Source organism: Anguilla anguilla, chromosome 13 (assembly GCF_013347855.1).
Source record: "Anguilla anguilla isolate fAngAng1 chromosome 13, fAngAng1.pri, whole genome shotgun sequence".
Taxonomy (NCBI): domain Eukaryota; kingdom Metazoa; phylum Chordata; class Actinopteri; order Anguilliformes; family Anguillidae; genus Anguilla; species Anguilla anguilla.
The window spans coordinates 22,173,407-22,193,406 of NC_049213.1; the positions used below are offsets into that span (position 1 = coordinate 22,173,407).

The window sequence follows — 20,000 nt, forward strand, 5'->3', positions numbered from 1 at the left end:
TAATACCGATTTAAAGTACAGACGTCTAATTTTGCAACTATGCATTATGTGTTTGCATGAATACAATTGAACTCAAGTAATTTTCATTTAATGTGAAAGGGAGAAATTATGTATCCTTAGTTCCCCCAAAATATCTTTTAAAACACTGAAAAGGACAAAAAGTAAATGTGCACAAGACAGTCTAAAAAATCATCCAAATTAGCATTTTGTACTAGCCAGATTAATTCACACTGCGTACACTGCAAGAAAACAAAGGAGACAAAGTATAGAGATAAATAGCTCTTAAAAGAAAATGTCCACGCAGATCAAACAAGACACTGCTTCTCAAAACAAGGGCCCGGGAGACGCCAGCAGGGACAGTGCTTATGCCCCCCACGCACAAACACGCGAGCATTAACAAAGCCATTTGGCCAGCTGGAACACACTACCTGTACTTTATACAGGCTCGTTTCCTTCAGAAGGCCCCCTCAACTCGGCGAAAATGCCCATTTCTTCCTGGATGGATGGAAATACTAACTCTTGGCCAACCCAGGGGAACACTTGAAACAGCCTTGTAAATCCATTGGGGAAATTAAATACGGTATTTTGAGACCATAAGACACTAAATGTAACTTTCCAAACTGCAGTAGTTAAGCAAAGAACATGAAATGAAGAAAAAGAAAAAAATGACAAATGCTAATTAAAAGCTGAGATCACATTCTGAGTGATCCCAGGCCTTATTGGTGTGTACTGGTCTCAGGTTCTGAGCAGTAAAACAACAAGAGTAGCAATGGCCATGCTAGCCACCAACTACAGTGAGCTCCATAACATTCGGGACAAAGACCTTGTTTTTTGATCTGGCTCTGTACCCCACAATTGTTACACATTTGTAGATTGATTACAAATCTAAAATTGTTGAGTACAGGGCCAAAACAAAAACATTATGAAGCAAAGTAGACATGGGTGTGGCAGACTCGTATACGCATGAGACATACCAGCAGCTGAAAGGTCGCACCATCAGAATTAAATTAGTGTTTGAATGCTGCGTTGTGGTATTTTTATATTAAAAAATATCTGTGTGCATTATGATTGTTTTTAAAGCTTGGAAATTGCAACCAGATGAGTTTCCACAAATGGCATAGTAAAGCGGCACATGAGTTTGGGTAACAGATTAGGACCCAGGATCAGGCTTTTTAATTAACTTATTAAAATGGTTTGTGAGGACGTAGCACCAAATGAAAATGTACCATTGTGACTTAGTACCCTCCTGCGGTGGCTGCTTTGACGCACATGCTATAAAAGCTCTGCTGAGCTGCCGACTATTAAAACTGACATAGTACCCAAAACCCATTTCCTTATTGCGGCAACCATCAAATATATGCCTGATACAGTTCATTACGTCCCGGAAATTGATCTCTGGTTCCAGCGCCGTAACGACGCTCGGGGATCTGAAGGCTTTCGCCTGGACGGCTGCCAGCGCTCTCCCTTTCATCCATTTTGTCATTCTCCAGCACAAAGCTAACGCGGCACCTCGACGCACAGATTGCAGCGCTGCGAGCGAGGCCGATTAGCGTAGCGCCGCAGAGCGCCGCGCCGCGGAGCCGGGCCGCCAAGCGGCAGGAGGAGACGCCGTGGGACTGCCGATGAAGACTAGCCTTTCGGCTAACTCGGGCACGTTTACATTTGTATAAATGTTGATTCATGCACATTGTCCCTTTTCAAACAAAGAAATAAATAAATCTCGGTCGCGGAGCGCGCCTGAAGGAAAGCGTTCTGTTTCGCGGGGGTGTAGCCAGAGTGCAGAGGAAACTCAGTCGGTGGCTAGAACATACAGGATGGGCACAGGGCTGGAATACAAACCCGGAGGGTCCCGCGGGACATTCGGCATGGGAGGAGCGCGCCGATTAGCGCCAGAATGCCACTGGGGGCCCAACGTCAAGTCAATACCTCCCGGGGCCAAAGGAAACACATGTACCGCGTGATACAAGCAGAGCTGCGGGGACAGAACAGAAGGCAAGATGGATGTGCAGGCCGGATTACAGAGATTTCCAACCCACAGCAAGAAAGGGAAATAAATCAGAGGTTTCATCTTCCATAGACCTCCGCATAAATCAGCTTAGCGCACTCTTAAGGTTATGCTATTTAACCCCCTGGCAAACTCTAGGCTTGGGTTTCATTAGATAGGGCTTGCGCAGGATTATACAGCTCATCTTTGCGTAATCATAAAGGACATGGCCAGTGCTCTCAGAGATGATGTTCCCCATAAAGATATTGGTACATACGACATCAAACAGCTGCTACAGCTATTGTATCTATTGGTGGCCTATGTAAACTAAAAAATTACACTACAGTAGAACCTCACAGGCACCATCTGTTAAGAGTGCTTATAACTTCATGTGAAGTCACAACGCGCCAAATTTGAAGAATTTGGATCCATTATCGATTATTGATCGGCTACTGTATTTCGTAGCTCTAAACCATGCAGTAAGCAAACCAGCAGGATCAACATTCAGAAAAAACACTGATAAAACCAACGTCGTCCGTTTTGGTTCTGTAAGCACAGAGGCCCAGACGGGCCGCGGGCGGCGGTCTCTGCGAGCGCCTCTGCAGTCGCGCAGACCGCCAGAGCGCCAGCACTCTCCTCAGCCACCCACGGGCCGCCACCATCCGGACGAAGAGGAGGAAGAGGTTTGCTCTCGGCCGGCTAAAATGTTTGCCATCAATGATTAATGACGGCACGGGGTAAATAGAAGCAGCTATGAGGCTTTAAAAAAAATAAATAAATAAAACTGCGCGCACAGATGGGTATTTCTGGTGCAAGGTCAACACACGATGCTTCGCAGCGCTGCAAACGCTGCCCACCAGAGATGGCAACTGGCTCTCTCCCCTTTTGTGACGAGGGCACTGGACAATGATCTAACGCCTGCGCGAGGTCCGGTCCTACCGAGTATCACGGAATTAACAGCGATAACTTATTTAGCCGAAGGAAATGAAACGGCAGCACCTGTCCCGTTACGCTAACGGCGCCAGCCCCCCCCCGCCCCCCCCCCGCCCCGCCCCCCCCCAGATCAGATCGTGCGAGCGCACCGTGGAAACGCCTGAGAGCACGAGGTGATTGCACGGCAGTAAATCACCCCTGCATTACAGCGTGTGTCGACCCTTCGCCAGAGCTGTGAACCGCAGGCCTATTTTTAGCGAGCCACGGTCCCTGCTGACCATCTTTCCATCCGTCGGTCCGTCTGTCCCTCCATCCCTTCATCCCGCCAAAGCTGCGAGACGCCATGCCTTGGGGAACCCACTCCAACAGAACCCACTGCTCTTTCAGCCTAATCCTTAGAAATCCAGCCAGGATTGGCGGAACTCGCACCCCCCAGGGAACATTCTGCCCGATTCGTTCCACACTCCCACCTCTCTGAGCGTGAAGTACATACTGCGCCACACAATCTGAAATTGTTTAATTATTTTATGCATTCCCTAAACTGTACATGTTTTACCCCCTCAACCTGAGGCTTAGCATCACCATTCTGATTCCATCCATTTTTATTTTATTTTAGCATCACTCTGCGCTCCCCATACAATAAATAAGTGTTCTTATGCATTGAGACCATCTGACATTTTCAAAGGGAACCTGCTGGGTAGTTCCTAAAGCCATGTTGCATTATCCCTGCAAAGAAATAGTGGCATGTGCAAACATCGAGGGGAAAAAAAAAACATTTTCATTTGATTTCGAGCTGTTTATTCAGAGTCAGGGAAATCAAGAAGGCTAATCCTGGAAAGAGATACCACGCATTTGAGCGAAAAACAAAATCCTTGCTGTTAATGTTATGCGCACACGTGTACCCTCTCACAGCTTCAGCACAGCGTGCTCGAGAGAGGAAGAGAGCGAGGGAGAGAGAGAGAGAGAGAAAGGGAGAGAGAGAGAGAAAGGGCTAGAGAGAGAGAAAGGGAGAGAGAGAGGGGGGGGAGAGGGAGAGAGAGAGAGAGAGAGAGAGAGAGAGAAAGGGAGAGAGAGAGAGAGAAAGGGCTAGAGAGGGAGAGAGAGGGCGAGAGAGAGAGAGAGAGAGAGAGAGAGAGAGAGAGAGAGAGAGAGAGAGAGAGAGAGAGAGAGAGAGAAAGGGAGAGCGAGAGAGAGGGAGAGAGAACGAGCGGGGCTGCTCTCCTTGCCTCTGCCGGGCAATTGCACTTGTGTAATTGACTGTGTCTGCACTCCTGTTGCGAGCCAATTAAAAATTCAGCTAATCATGTGCAGCACATTTCGAGCAGAAAAAATAAGTTTGTTTTTCCAGTTTCCTTCCGCTTTTCGTGACCGTGGTTGGGGCCGCGCGGGTACCCCTCGATCCGAACCGCTGGCTCTGTTTACAGAGGGCAGGCGCCCCCCCCCCAGGTTAAACGCAGGTTTGGGGAGCGCGGGCCAAAGAGCGGCCGGAGAGTGGGAGCCGGGGGAGGAGAGCTCAGCGCGGCGCTTACGGCTCCTGCCTTGCCAAAGGGAGGCTGTTATTGTGCTGACGCCAATGCGAAGCGAGCGGCGTGATTAATTCCCCCCCCCCCCTCGCTGTCAGCGCTCGGCGGAGCGGCGGAGGAGCGGCCCGCGTGGCTCATTGTTCCCCTCGTCAGCGCTCCATCACGACCCCGGAGCGTGGGCACGCCCTTTATGGAGCACGGCGAAGCTCCACAGCAGGGGCAGCGCAGAGAGAGCGCGCTGCAGCTGGAGGGGAGGGGAGGGGGGCGGGGGGGGGGGGGGGAGGGGGGAGGCGAGGGGAGGGGGGCGGGGGGGGGGGGGGTGTAGAGAACGAATGCGAGGGGAAGTTTGTTCGGTGTCAGGGAAGTTATGGAGCGCAGCGCTGTCAAAAGGAACTGTTACTTCAGCCTGCACAATGACAACCTGACTCTGACACACACACACAAACACACACACACACACCAGCGTGCACCCACCCACACACACAGACACACCTGTGTACACCCATCCACACACACACAAACACACACACATACCAGCGTGTACCCATCCACACACACACATACAAACAAGCAGGCACACACATGCACCCACGCACTGTCAGCCCCTCCCCCTAACATTTCCCCTCACTCGCAATCACAGCTCCCCCACCTCAGCCCCCCCCCACCCCCTAACGGAAGTCACTCTCTTCAGCTGCCAGATTTTACACGCCCCTCTCCTAAAGTTGAGAAAAAATACAACGCTAATTTCCAAACAGAGACTTCTGCAACCTGGGGGGTCTGTCATGCTCGGCTGAACAGGGTCTTAAAGAGCGAGGCGACCTGCCTCCCCAGAACCCCTGCTTTCGGGAATCCATCAGGCAAGCTCTGAGAACAGGAGAATCCTGTTTGAAATAAACCACTGAAGCCCTTCAAGCATCAGCACTACCACCAGTACAGACTGCAATACAAATATAATACCTACACAAGGCTCAAGTACCAGCAACATCGAAAACAAGCATTCGACAATGTGCAAAGATACACCTTAAGCCAATCTTTAATTCCATATTCTCACTCTACTACATCACTGTGTGCAGACGGGATCAGTGAAATGCTTACAGGAGGGGAGAGGGAAGAAACAGATAATCACAAGCGCTCTGATCCTCGCTCATCTCATCCGCAGAGGAAAATGGGATGACATATTTCTAAGCTTCTGTTATCTCTGAAGACGGAGATAAGCAAGACACGTGTACCGTATGAGAAATGGAAGAAATAAACACACCAATGATTTGAGGGTAATCGCAATCTGCACGGCTGTCTCTCTCTCACTCCCTACTCTTTCTGTCCGTCTCGCTCTCTCTCCACCTCTCCCTCACTCCTCCAGATGTGCTGATCTCCACTGTCCCGGCCAGTGGTCACATGTTCTTCTGCCATACGGACAGCTCTTTGACCTCCACCGTGACATCAGAGAGAACAGAGAGAAAAGAATTCCTCTGTAATCCTGCTCTGGAATCACGCACGGCCCTGACATATATCTGCAGTAATCAAACCGTTGAGCCCTTCCTGTGGATCCCTTTATTTTACCACCACTGGCCCAAATGTAAATACTGCACTGCACCCGACCAATCGCAGCCAGGGCAACAACGACAACAACAAAGCTGAGCGAGATGATCGAGAGGGTGAAGAGCCTGCTCCTGCAGACCTGGGCAGTAAAGACGAAGACCACACCGTGGTAACAACAATCGACAATCCTGTTCATTCAGAAAATTAACAGAAATTCATTGTTCAACACTCAGAAGCACTATGGGCATTTTATCAATCCATGAACTGGAAGTTCAATGCATTTCTGGAATTGACTGAACCAAAATGGAACCAAAGCCCAACCCTGCTGGTAATTCTGCGAAGTACTCGGTCCTCACAGTGATGATCATCATTCTGATAGCGAAGATCCCCATTAACATCACAGAGCAAATTATAACATGGCTATTATTTCCTGGGCCATTTATGAAAACTGACTGCACACTGACTTCACAATCTTTTCATTTCAACTTCCCAAAGGCAAGGTGTGCTCATATCGCAGGCTAATTAAAAGATGAAGGAGGAGACGTGTGACTGAGACACGTGGGGGGGCAGGAGTAAGGTTGAGGGTTAAAGGGACACTATTAAGGAGAAAAAAAGTGGAACTGCTGCCATGTAATGAGCTGAAATTATTATCATTATTCATTTATTTAGCAGACGCTCACCCAGGGTGACTTCACCAAGCAATTAGATCTTGTTTGGCCTTGCCCAAGCACACACAAGGGCACAGTGAGCACGAGCAGAAGCCACTTGAACAAGCAACCAGTACAAGATAGGTCATTCTCCATTAGGAAGAACAAGCCGAGTAGAACACGACCTGTGGATGTGTATCTCCATCCACAGTAATAATATGCAGACGATTAGCATAATAGCAATAATAGGCCTTCATTCTCGTCACCTCCTGCCTGGTTTTCACATGCAAGGTAAACTATATGATCTTTTGCAGTTGGCTGCGGATTCCCATGCAGTAGTACACATGGAATCATCAGGGGGAGGGTCCACTGGATCACAGGTCCCACTGGCTTTACTTTCATACGAGCCTCGCTGGCGAGTCAGGCACACTGAAACCCTCGATCCTCTCCCCTCCAAACTGAAGCCTGAACCCCGGTGAAAGCCCACGTGCACGTGCGTGTCACCGTGGGCAGACTCGGCACACCGAGTCTCACCTGCGCGCTCGATAAAGCCCGCACTCACAGTGAGCGCTCTCACATCTCAGCACATCTGTGCTCCTGCCAGAGACAGAGACGACCGCGCAGCGAATCGTGACAATTACACCTACTTTCTGTGAAATCAAACCGCTGAGGAACATTAAAGTGATTTGTGGGGGTTCTAATTCCAGTGGTTATTTCAGTTTCAGTGCATGCTTCTGATTATCCCAGACAGTCTTTATGTGTATTGGAGGATGTTCCAGATTTCTGACAGCCTACTGGCTTCACAATGGCTGGTGTTCATGTCGCAAAGCTTGCGGTCTAAAGCAAAGGAAACACACTTCAAGGACCTCCCAACCAGCTTGTGCAGCAACATCACGCCTCCAGGGGCAGTACACGTGCATCTTAACCCGATTATTCTTCAAAAATGTTTCATTCTATTTCTGGCTCAAACTACTTAATATGGTGCATGCAACCTCAGAAGGTAAGAACAGAAGGATGTTAAAAATTGTATTTATATCTATAGTTGTGAATAAACTATACAACAGAAGTAATCTGCACAAGCTTTGGAAACACAAACACTACATATGAGAGAGGCACGTAGCTGACGCTCTCCGTGAGGTGAAAGAGATACAGTTTCCATCCTGTTTACTTGCCTGGCGCCTCATGCCCTGGTGGACAGCGGCGTGGCAAAACGATAACGGGTGATTGATGGTGCAGTTCTCCACTGAGTAAATAAATAAATGAACAGATGAAGTGGCTTGCAAAGGTGTACCTGCCACCTCAGCCTACTCATTTCCAGCTCTGGTGGGAGAGGCTAAAATTAATGCTCGTTTTATAGTGCCAAGGATCCATTGACTGTGTCTCTCTGTGAGGAATTACCCGGGAAACACTAATAAAGTTTTCCCAGAAGCAGTTCCTCACGCTATGGTACGGTAAACTCACACCCAAGCGCGGATCTTATCTGTAAAACGTCAGCTCACACAAGCTCTATTGTGGCAGTACAGAGTAGCGGTTAGAGCAGTGTATTCTAAACTAAACGCGTGTGGGTTGGAATGCCAGGGAGGAGTAATACAGAACACACTGGGTTTTTACCTGCATAGGGAAATCCGAGGCGTGCGCCTCGCTGCCTTGATAAAAATGTGGCCAGAGGCAGCAATACTAAAGCCTAATTCAAAAGCGTTGTGCACGGTTATTAAGGCTGGGTGTTTGTCACGGAAGTTGGGGGTGTCGCGGATTCTGTGACGTTCCCCATTTTGTCCTCACCTTAGCACAGACTACGGTGTTGCTTGCATAGGCATAAGCATTTTTAAAATATTGCCAAAATGTTGGGAAAAACAAAATGCGATGATGTATATAGATTCTGGAATGTGCTGGGATCAAGATTCCCTTAGTTGCCAGTTGTGGCAACCAGATATCGATGTCCAGCACTCCTCCCTGTGTTACGGTAACATCCAGTGACAACAGGCGCTCTATCAAAGACCAGGCCTATGTTTTTTTAAATGTATTCTATTCTTTTTTATAAGTTATTCTATTCTATTCTAACTTATTCTATTCTTTATTTTCTTTATTCGCTCCTCTTTTCTCCTTCCCTTATCCTTCTTTCACCATCGCAGGACAGGAACCCTCTGCAAACCAGTAAATGTGCAGGGTTTTTGCTTACAGTCTGTTGGTGAATAAATGCATTTTTCCTGAATAAAAAATAAAACTATAAAACTAATGAAATGAAATGTTATATACCAAAACAAACTTAGAGAAATAAAAACTTCACATTAGTAATGCAATTTGAGCATACTCTATTTCAAACAATGTTCTGTTAAATTAAAAGCAAAACAGAATGTTCTTTCTTTCCATGGACCAAATTAAGCAATTGAATGCACTAGTCAATCAAAGTATTTTACAAGTAGGCTATTTGTTCCTAACAGCCAGTTACTGCCTGTTGATTATTTCTGAAAGTATAAGCACTTGTTACTGTTGCTACATTTGCGCAATGTTATTTAAATGTTATTTCAATTGTTTCCCACAGCTCTACATGAGACATATTACATTACATTTATTTGGCATACGCTTTTATCCAAAGCAACGTACAAAAAGTGCATTTCATGGTCATAGACAACTGCTAAACACAGGTTCAGTAAGGTACAATACTTAGTATGTACAGCTATTTCTAGCCAAGAACACAGTTTAGTTCACACAGTGAACACTATTAATTAATATAATAAATAAACACAGTGATTTCTTCAAATTTCAGTTTTCCTTGATTTTCTGCAACTTTGCCCTGACTGCTCTGTGACTTCAGCCATTACTCAACACCCGTGTGACTTAAGGGGTTAAGAGATTAGAATTCTGACCACAGTTCACTATGTATATGCTGAAAATTTTCCCACAAAAAATACCCCACAAAATAGACATGACAACATCAAAAAACCTTCAGTAAATTCTAACTCAGTACAGGTAGTGTGAAAGGTGTTCCTCAGTATGTCTACTACGAGTATCAGATGAGCTACAGACAACAAAATCACTCTAGGAATTGTTCCTGGGATTCAACTACCACACTTCCACCCTAATTTGCATAATAGGGATCACAAATTTTGCTCTGAGGTGAAGGCAAAGCTAGGCCAAAATGGGTTCCTCACAGTGTCTACTATAAGAATCAGAGTGTCAAACACAATCAGCATAGGAATTGAGGCTGGGGTTTAACTCAGTTTGGTTGAGATACCAGCTTGGCCTGAGTTTGAGCCAGGAAAAACACTGACATGTCATTATATATAATCATATACTGTTATATTTAGAATTCACAGGAACATGCTGAAAAAACATACAATACCAAGATCAAAAGGATATTGCATCACATCACAATATATGGGCAAAGTTTTTTTAACACTGCATTGTTGTAAAAATAGATTTGTGTTTATTTTCTAAACATGTTCACCATATATTGCAGTATATTCTATATCAATATGGGAAGCATCAATGCTTCACATTGTCAGACCTGTTCTTTGCTCTGGTCACTGTCTCAGCCTTGAGCACTTGAGAAGTGCTAGCTGAGGTTCTCAAATATTTACATGAGCAATAAATAATCACCTTTGCCAGCCCAAGGTTTTCTTTTTAACAGAATCTGCTGTTGTGTCCTTGAGCCCTGAATAACAGCAGTATTCAGAGGTGCAGACGATCTTTCATCTATTACAGCACACCTAGATACAGGCGACCATTCTCACCTGTAAAACATGATAACGATGATGTCAAACTTAAATACACACCAATATATTTCAGTCCAAAATCTCAGCTCACAGGCTCAAGATTCATTGCGGGGGGTTTAAGACATGGTTTTGCAGAGAATTGAAACAGGCTACACATTTTGTCTGTTCTTTTGATGTTTTTTATTTTGTCAGGTCGATTTCTCAGGGCACCAACAGCCCAATATTACAGATCAATATCTGACAGATAGAGCTTGGGCCCATACTCATAAAATAATACACTGAACAGTGTTTGTGGACTTACTGGAATTTCACTACAGGAGGATAATAATTATTTCCGCTGTTTCCCAGGTAATTTCCATTGCATTAAGATTTTATAACCTAACATTTTATAATACTTAGCTCAGCACTGTAAATTCTGGCTGAGAATTTTATGTGCTTATTGGAGTTAATTTCATTTTTAATTTGTGTTCTAACAAAAATAAATAATCATCCTATATCACTTGGAGCACTGCAATACTATGTAAAGGTTAAACATCCAGCTGATCTCAAGACAACCGTTTCTCTCCGCAATTCGTACCTTACGCATTTACCAACCAGAAGCATCACCCCTCCCCCCCCCCCCCACCTTAAAAAGAACACACGCTGTGCAAGTAAGGTTGCAGGTTATATTCACACATCTGTCCCACTCTTCATTTTTGCAGGTAGGTGCAGACAATTTATCAATAAAACAGCACTAAACCGTACTAATCTTTAATTAAAAATCAATCAAAAAACAAAGGCCCCAAGGTATGAATAGCCGTTGTTCTTGGCTTCCTGTCATCATCAAAGGCCAGAGGCCTTTATTCCAGGACAACAGTGGAGGCGGAATTACCATATGGCCGATCCAAGCCAAAATAAATGACTTCATACCAAATTGGTAGCCAAGCCATTTACTCCTACTGATAATATGTCCCCCCAGGGCCAAGCTTTCCTTTTAAAGACGTGGCAATGATATGAAAGAGGTTGACTCATTCCCTCGGAAATAAAGAATAATTCCCGGGCTTACTGTAAACGCCAGCGCCTGCAGATTTAACAGGAGCAGCAGTTTCCATTAAAAGCCTTCCCCTGGCCAGGGCAGGAGACCCTGGGTCAAAGGAGCGGGCCGTGGTGTAATTGAGTTTACCCTCGCTGTTTGAAACCTTTGAAGGAAAGGAGAATGAGAAATGCATTCACAGAGAAGAGAACGCAGCAGCCGCTTACTAAAAGCCAGCTGAAGGGCAGGTGACAGTCACCTCGCTGGCGTCAGGGTGATTAAACCACACGCTCTTAGAAGTCGTGGAACAGCATGCACACAGGTGCACACACATGCAAATACACCATCGAGGTAGGTGCAGCTCCATTTCATTTCAGTCAATTCAGGAATTTAATTGAAACTGGATTGACTGATTGACTGAGGTTGACTGATGGCGGTAAAAGGGATATATGATGAGGAACACATCCCAGGGTGTGGAGAGGGATGGCCAGGCACTGAAGGGAAAGAATGGTGTCCTCACCCCAACTGCTCTCTCAACCCAGCATCCCTCTCCTCACCCATTCTCTCTCTCCTCCACAAAGCCTCCTAAGCCAATTAAACTGTGTCTCAATCTAATTGGTCCACCACTACAAGCTGCATCTGATGCCTTTTTAGTCAACGGTAATGGAAGCAAATTATCTAAATTGATTTTTCTCTTCTGCAGGAAGATTCCATTTTTGGGGAGGGGCGGGCACAGTAGGGGACAGACATTCATTTTTCACCCAGCTCCGTCCTTCTCAGCTTCAGGACTGCAGAGGTGGGGGGGAAGGAGGACTGCAGCATTTATTAAAATCTCTGCACTTCATTTTTTCCCCATGAAAGTTCAATTAAAATTCAGATTTGGTCTCCTACTTCATTTCCAAGTTTGTCTCTTTGCCTTGAGGGCTGTAATCGATGTGCTCCTTGATTAAAGCCCGATTGTGTTCAAAATGGGCTCCGAGTAATTATTTCATTTATCTTTAAAATTTCCTTTGACACATATATGAAGTAGTGCTTGAATTACAGACATTTCTTTTTTGCTGCAGGTTTATAAATATTAAAGCTAGTGGTTCCTACAACAATGGCGCTAAAATCTGGGCAGAGACACAAGAGAATGATGCATTCTGGGAACGATTTAAAAAAATGTAGCAACAGCTGCCGACAACAGCTTGACTGATATCCTGTTTAAAGCAGCCTGGCAACAGTGTTAATGCATCAAGGCTTTGTCTCCCCAAATGCATCACAGGCAGGATAGATGGGAAATGGGCTTATTAAAATGTCACACATTGACATGTTTTTGCCAGTGTTTAATTAAGACACAGGAAAAGATCCATCAAAGCTGGAGCTGGCCAAATGAGCAACAACAACAGTATGGCCTAAAACCGCAAAACACTTCTTTCTCACAAAATGATACAATTTACCAGAAATTAATTCCAACTTGAATAAAGCGGATCGTTAAAGCCGCATTCAAGATTTCCAAAATGAATTGTCATTAGCAGTCTGACCAACGCACCATATTCATGCTTTTTTTTTTTACTGACATATATGTGTGCATATGCGCTGCATACATTGAATATATGTGTGTTATGACAAATTCAAATGCAAGAAAGTATCCATTTTAAAAAGTATGAATTTAACTACAATGGATGCCTTGATGTGCATGGAACAAGGTAGACGTTACCTAACAGTAGCCAACATCAGCCAATGTTCACTAACGTTTGCCATGAATGTTCACTAATGGTAGCCAATAGTCTGCAACAGCATTGCACAGTGAACATAAAAAGGCTGTCAAAGAGGAAGACACGTAGAGTACAAGTAGGTCAATCATTTGACTAATGTTTGCCACCAACCTTAAAAAAAAACTTGCAGCTATTGCACATTTAAAACTCCTGCCGTTCTCATTGCTGTGTCCAACATCACCGGCAAGCGAAATCAAACCTTCAATTTGAAATCATTCAAGAGTAACTGCTCAAAGAGAACAGTTTTTCCCCACACATTTTGTTCAATGTACATTGGGAGCCACTGTTCTCCTGGTGACTGGTGGTTTATATTACTGATTCTGGCACTTAGGTCCAGTAGCAGTTTTGTGAGTAGTCTCACTGAGAAAGTGACACAGGGGATCTAAGCAGACTATCCAAATGAGGGGGGGGGGGGGGGGGCAATCACTCTTTGCACAGGTCATCAAATCAGCCAACTTAAATCTAAACCCATCTATCTTTCAGTCTTTTGAAAAAGTGGAAAATGTCATAACTGGAAAGTGATCTATTCTTTTTTCTCAGAATAAAGGCAGACTGCCAAACGCATCTGGGGACCTGCAGGACAGCAGGACAGCAGGACAGCAGGACAGCTGACCAGATCCAGATCCGATGAGAAAAGCAACCTCCTGCATACTCATCACAAGGCAATTAGTGAAATAAACAATATTATTTATTTTTATTACTCGCCCACGTATCACATTTATTATCTACGTAAACTGTAAACGGTGTAAACAAGCGGGATTGCTGCATAACTACAGAACGTGCATATGAGGAGCAGGCAGGGACCGCTGCTTCTCACCACAGCCAGTTAACATAACCACCTGCATTAATAAAAGGTGGGAGGTGTCAGCGAGGGGGTGGGACAGGAGGGGGCTGCAGGATCCCAGCAAGAGATCTGCACCCGAACCTGACCCGACTAACTCCACACTCAGGCTTCAGATCCATCACCAGAGCCCAGCTCCTCCTGGAAGATCTCCTAATTAAGTAATAAGACTGTGCTCAGAGAAAAAAGGAGCAGGACTTCACATATCGAGCCCCGTTCTGATTTACCTCACACCTGATCAGTTTTTTGTCAGATTCCCCACACCGATTTCACAAACAACATGTACGCGGCCCTGTGTACTCAGACAGCCTGCACCCTTAAACGTATTCCATATGCAAAATGAATTACCTTATTTTCACATTTCTAACATCAGATGATTTTATGTCACCGCACAAGATACAGTTTCTGTAAACAAACCCCCGTCAGCCATGTCTTCCACTATTTCCTGGAAGATCTTTTTTGCTGCAGTGAGCCGTGAGCAGTTTGTCTGGCACGGAGGCACAATCAGAAGGGTTCATCGCGATCCACTGGCTGGAATTCACCGAGGAGATTCATTCACAATTATTGCTATTGATCACCAAACGACAGCAGAATGCCCCACCCGGTATGGGAGAGTGACGTACGACGTAGAAAACAGCCTTTTAATGCGAACTGCTCCAATCTGCGCGTCCAAACACAGGACACGTCCAGAGAATCGGAAATTAATTGGAATCAGTTACCAGATACTAACATGGTTTACTGACATATGACCAAGATCCATTTTCATGGGTTTTTTTTTTTTTTGTTCCATTGTTACATTGGGCGAAAGGATATTTTATTTGATAACCGAAATCAGATCTAGGTCACAACAGTCTAAATGCATTCTAATCACAACAGTCTAAATGCAGTTTGAGTGTATGAACATCATCTGACTTCCACATGCCAGCCTGCCACTGTAAATGACACAGCTACTTTCTGCTTACATCTTTTGTGTCATCCTATGTATTTTAGTCATAGTGATTTCACTCATGATTTCAGTGACAAACCAAAGTGTTACAAGTCCAATTAAAAATGGGGTCCACTTAGCTAATCCCCATTGATACTCATGTTGGCTGCTAGCACTTGACATTTTCAAACTTTGATATGATAAACCGGTGATAAAAGGGAAATGAAAATTTGTTGAAATACATCACATAATTGTAGGCAAAGAAGGAAAACACCCTTCACAGACAGAACAGAGGTGAGATCCCTGGCACTTTTTTTCCATGGCAGGTATCACCTGCAGACACAGACAGACAGCTTTCTCAGCTCTCTCACAGCCACAGCAGCGTGGCTCAGCTCTGCTAATGGCACAGAGCGCACAGACAGGGCTTCAGAACACTGCAACATGAGCCACTCACCCCCAAACAGGCTCCACCAGGAAAACGAGAAGCATCCTGGCCCAATCGAGCCAAAACCAACGTGACCGTATTTTAGACCATATTAGATGTTACCAAAAAAAAAAAAAGGTTTTGTTGATGGACAATATAAATATTAAAATACCAAAGGCAGCAAGCAGAAACAGACAGTTAGACTGTTGATTAGGGAGCTTGCTAACATTATATTTATCAATATGCAGGAGCTAGCTGGATGCTGCCTAAAATTCCGCTCATCACTGTTTATCGCCAGCTGGTGTCAGTTTATACTGAATAGCCTATGGCCTGTTTTGGTCATTAATTATTAATGAGAGTAAATTAGTGTGTTCACAGTTGGATAAGAGAATCTTGATATTTTTCAAAGCTCTAACAAAAGAGATGAAACAGGGTTCAAGGTCAATTCCATTCCAGTCATTCAGCCAATTCAACAAATGAATTGAAATTCAATTTGCGGATTGTAAAATGCCCATCATGTTCAATGACGATTTTTCGATTTCACTGAATTTCAATTGATTTCCTGAACTGCCTGAAATGGAATGGAATTGACCCTCACCCTGGTATGGATTGGGCCAACTAGAGAGCATGCACAGCTAATGTAGGAATCCCTGAAAGACCAACCTGCACCAACCTTTAAGCATCAACACCCCCGTCGCACATTATTTTCCAATAAAGAGAGCCTGTCGTGGTTTATTCCTTACATAATATCATAGCCCCCACTCGAGCTTCCCATCTTTTAGAATAAAAGTCCTGCAATAGCTCAACCTTTCCTTCTTGTAGCATAGACGTGCAGCACACATCCAACCTTCCTCTCTTTTCAGTATAAAAGTGCTGCACTTGACCACCCCTCACTTCAATCAGAATAAAAGTGCAGCACTCACTTCAACCTTCTCCTCTTTCAAGGCAATCGGTACAACCAAGAATAAATGTGCAGAACAAGCATAATTTTGCCATATCCATTTTTACTCCTTTTGATCATCATCATTTCTAAATTCCAGACAACATCAAGCCAGCACTATGGCTATCTCATCTTAAGTATAAGTATGTAGGTTTCTATATAAACCAAGTGAATTGTCTACAAGTATCAATTCCAGAAAAACACAATGTGTGGTTATAATAAATAACAAAGAAAACACAACAGCCCTTGTTTGGAAATCAATAATTGTGAAGTAATAGGACACATAAATCATCAAAAGAACAACAGTGGGCCCGAGGGTCCCCTGTACCATGTGTTAACTTCATGCAATAAAAGGGTTTGGGCAGTGCTTTTTGCCACAATGATATGTAAAATCAAATCCTGATGGCGGCCGGCTACCCTGCAGGGAGATGCGTGATTGGACATAATGTCACCCAGGGCAGCTGACTGGGTATTCGCTGCCTTATGACACCTCTGATTGGTCAGTCGTCTGCTCCAGTAGGAGGGTCCTTTAGTGCAATGGCTGATTAACTCCACAGGTTCCCCCAACAACGTGATTAACTGAGTTTTAACTGGGCATTTCAATTGAGGGAATAAACAAGTATTTTTAATGATAATTACATGCGTGCATTAGTGTTGAGTGCTAATATAACGAGAAAGATATCTAACAGTTCATCAGGCAGGCTGCCACTTAAACAGCATCATTTTATATCTACCAATAAAGTCAATTAAAGTCAATTAATTAAAGTACAACTGCACATGCAGCATGCTTAATATTTTACACTTTAATGAATATATGATTCACAGAAGACTCGTAGTGAAGATTTACGAAGACACCCCATATTCCGGGTTCATATTTCCTATAAAAGAACAGTAATCACACAGTATTGTAATTACAATATACATTTCAACTTCTCTTGCTATGCGCATTACTATGACCTAGATAAACAAGTAATCCTTTTTATCTTAATTAGTACAGCCTGGTAACCTCAAATATCTGCGAAATTAACTTACCAAACTGTGTTTCTGATTAAAAAATCTAAAATAAAATGTATTTATTTGAGAGTCAAACGTAAAGACTTTCATTGTTGTATATGTACATTGAAGCACTGAATTAATTTTTTGTTGTAAAAAAAAAAATGCCAAAGGTCACATTTCAGACAACCACCCCTTAACTCAATTATTTTTCCACAACAAAGCAAGCACTACCATATCCATACCTTACGTATGAATCTGCGTCCTTATCATCATCAATCATCACCATGGAAACCCTGCTCAGTCCACATCCCCTCTTCACTGCTCCATGCCCCCCCCCCCTCCTCCTCCCCCTCCTCCCTCTGACAAGTTCCACCTGTCAAGACCAGAGGTATCAAACTCAGCTACCAGAGGGGCGTGGATTTGCTAGATGGTGTTAAAACCCATTTCCTTAGCCTAATTGGTCAAATTAGTTAATTAGCAGTATGCTTACATAAATGAAATATTTATTTGGCATAAGGGGTTTTTGGGTCTGTTCGTTTAGGTGCGATTCATCATCAACAAATGTAAAAGGGAAAAAAAAAACGAGCAAATTATGTGACTATTTAATTAGTGAAGAGCAGACAGAGGAGGGATGTGCACTGTCTGACATCCCTGGCAACAAACACATCAAGGCCAACGCTGCCTGTTACAGCAGCCCCAACACCAGCACCACCCCACCCCACCCATCCCCCTCCTCCCCTCAGTACAGCACTGATCAACACTTCAGAACCCTCTCAACTTAATTGGCCTCCTGCCTTTGTCTGAAATCTCTCATCTTTATGGTCTTCTGTGATGGGCTACACAATGTCTCAGTTGATTTAAGCTCCAACTTGGGGAGCCTGGCTAGAACACAAAGCCCATATGTACTTTCAGTGATGCATTCTCATTTTTTAAAAGACCTTTCATGAATAAATCAAGTGGGCTATTCACAAAGCACATGTAGAACGTTCAGGGGCTCTTGAATGCAGAATAAAAACAACCTGAGCTCTGAAGCGCAGTTTCCAGGATGCACCGAGCCTCCGATCTAGAAAGGGTACAAATGGAGAGCAGAATGATTGCGCTCTTCCTGCAGATACTGGACACTCAAACTTACACGAAAGGCATTTTAGGTGAGTTTGCGTCACAGACCCATTTTTGACAAAAAAATAAAGAAATCTCTGAAAAAAAACCTTTATTTCTAAGTTCTGTAAATCACCTGTACATAGATGGCTCATAAGGACCACAGGGAGGCACCACAGGTCTCACTGCTAATGTGCTAATGAGAGCGCTGTGCTCCACAGAACTAGGCTCTCCTTTTCCATCAACTCTTTCCTCTGCTTCACTGTTCAGCACACAACAGTTCCCCCCTCCCCTCAAAAAAAGCTCCTACCTCCACTGTCCAAGGCTCATGGACAGGCTCCTACTTCAGAGGTTTAAATCAACGGCATACCACCAGAGGCCTGCCTGTGAATCAAACCTTCGACCTCAGGATCACAAGGCCTATTCTCTAAACATTACACAACACGGCAGCCTATTTGTCAAGTCAGCCGTCACCAGACTGGCCAAACTGCGCTTGTGAGAAAAGCACTGAAGGAAGGCATAGTTAAATTTAAAATACTGAAAGAATACGGCCATAGAATGCCAAGAATAAGAATGAATGCTGAACACTCTCTCTCACTCCATTTCCTCTGAAATGACCCAGTGAAAGCAATCCCACCTCCCACAGCTGGAGAGGCATGTAAAACACAAAATGGTAACATTTCGATGAAATAAGGTCAACCCGAGAACACAAAGTGTGCTGCTTCCACTGGAAGCTGGCAGTACTGAAGGCGACTCTGAGGTGTTATCTCCAGAATGAGACCGGTGTGAATGGGATAGCATATTAGAAAGGTTGGTTTTCACCTGACATTTACAGGAAAAGGCCACGGGTTTATCTGTGGGTGGCTAAAATGGATTTCCAAGGACACATTGGGAGATAAGGAAGTCGATGTCAGTTAGCTAAAGCCTTGCATCCACTATAGATCAGCTACACCTCACCCGGGGCATCTGCACAGTATGGTGAAGTCCGGCTGAATCCTGGCTTGTGTATAGGTATTGTAAGCAAAATAGGGTTGGGTCTGAGGACTATATATTTCTGTTGGCAATGTTGAATGTTGAAGGTAGACCCTGGGATATGACGTAGAAGCAAAACAAGAGGGGCGTTGTTAATAAAAATTGAGACTGTACTGACAAGAATCTATAGCTTGCTATAAATGAAACTATAGCTTGCTAGGTAGATAAAATAGAAATGAAAATGATGATGTTTATTATAGCTAGTTAGCTAGATGTAGAAGTTTTTTTGTTTTTTGCAAAAATTCTAAAATCATTCTGTCATGAAACTTTTACCAAAAAAAAAATCGTTAGGCCTACCTCTTCAGTTGATGACATAATGCTGATATCTCCCCTTGATAACAGATTATCTTCCACAAGATACTACAATATACATAAAAGTAGCTATATTTCATTTTAGTTTAATTTGCTCTATTTACAATAATAACAACTAGCTAATGAATGAAACGTATTGCCCCAGGGGAAGAATATGTCTTACACACAATAATATAATAATATAATATAATAAGAATATAATACAATAATATGATTTTTCACTGTATGTTATTTGAATATATAAATTTAAAGGTATCTTTGGTTTTTATGCATAGACAAGGCAGTGCTACATTAATTGAGTTAATTTAGGAAAATATAGCA

At 43.9% G+C, this 20,000-nt stretch overlaps 1 protein-coding gene across 4 annotated transcripts in view; it reads right to left on the reverse strand.

Moving 5' to 3' along the window:
• The window catches only part of LOC118211011 (E3 ubiquitin-protein ligase RNF123), a 124,129-nt gene that overhangs the window by 46,638 nt on the left and 57,491 nt on the right, over nucleotides 1-20,000 (reverse strand). The window lies entirely within an intron of this gene.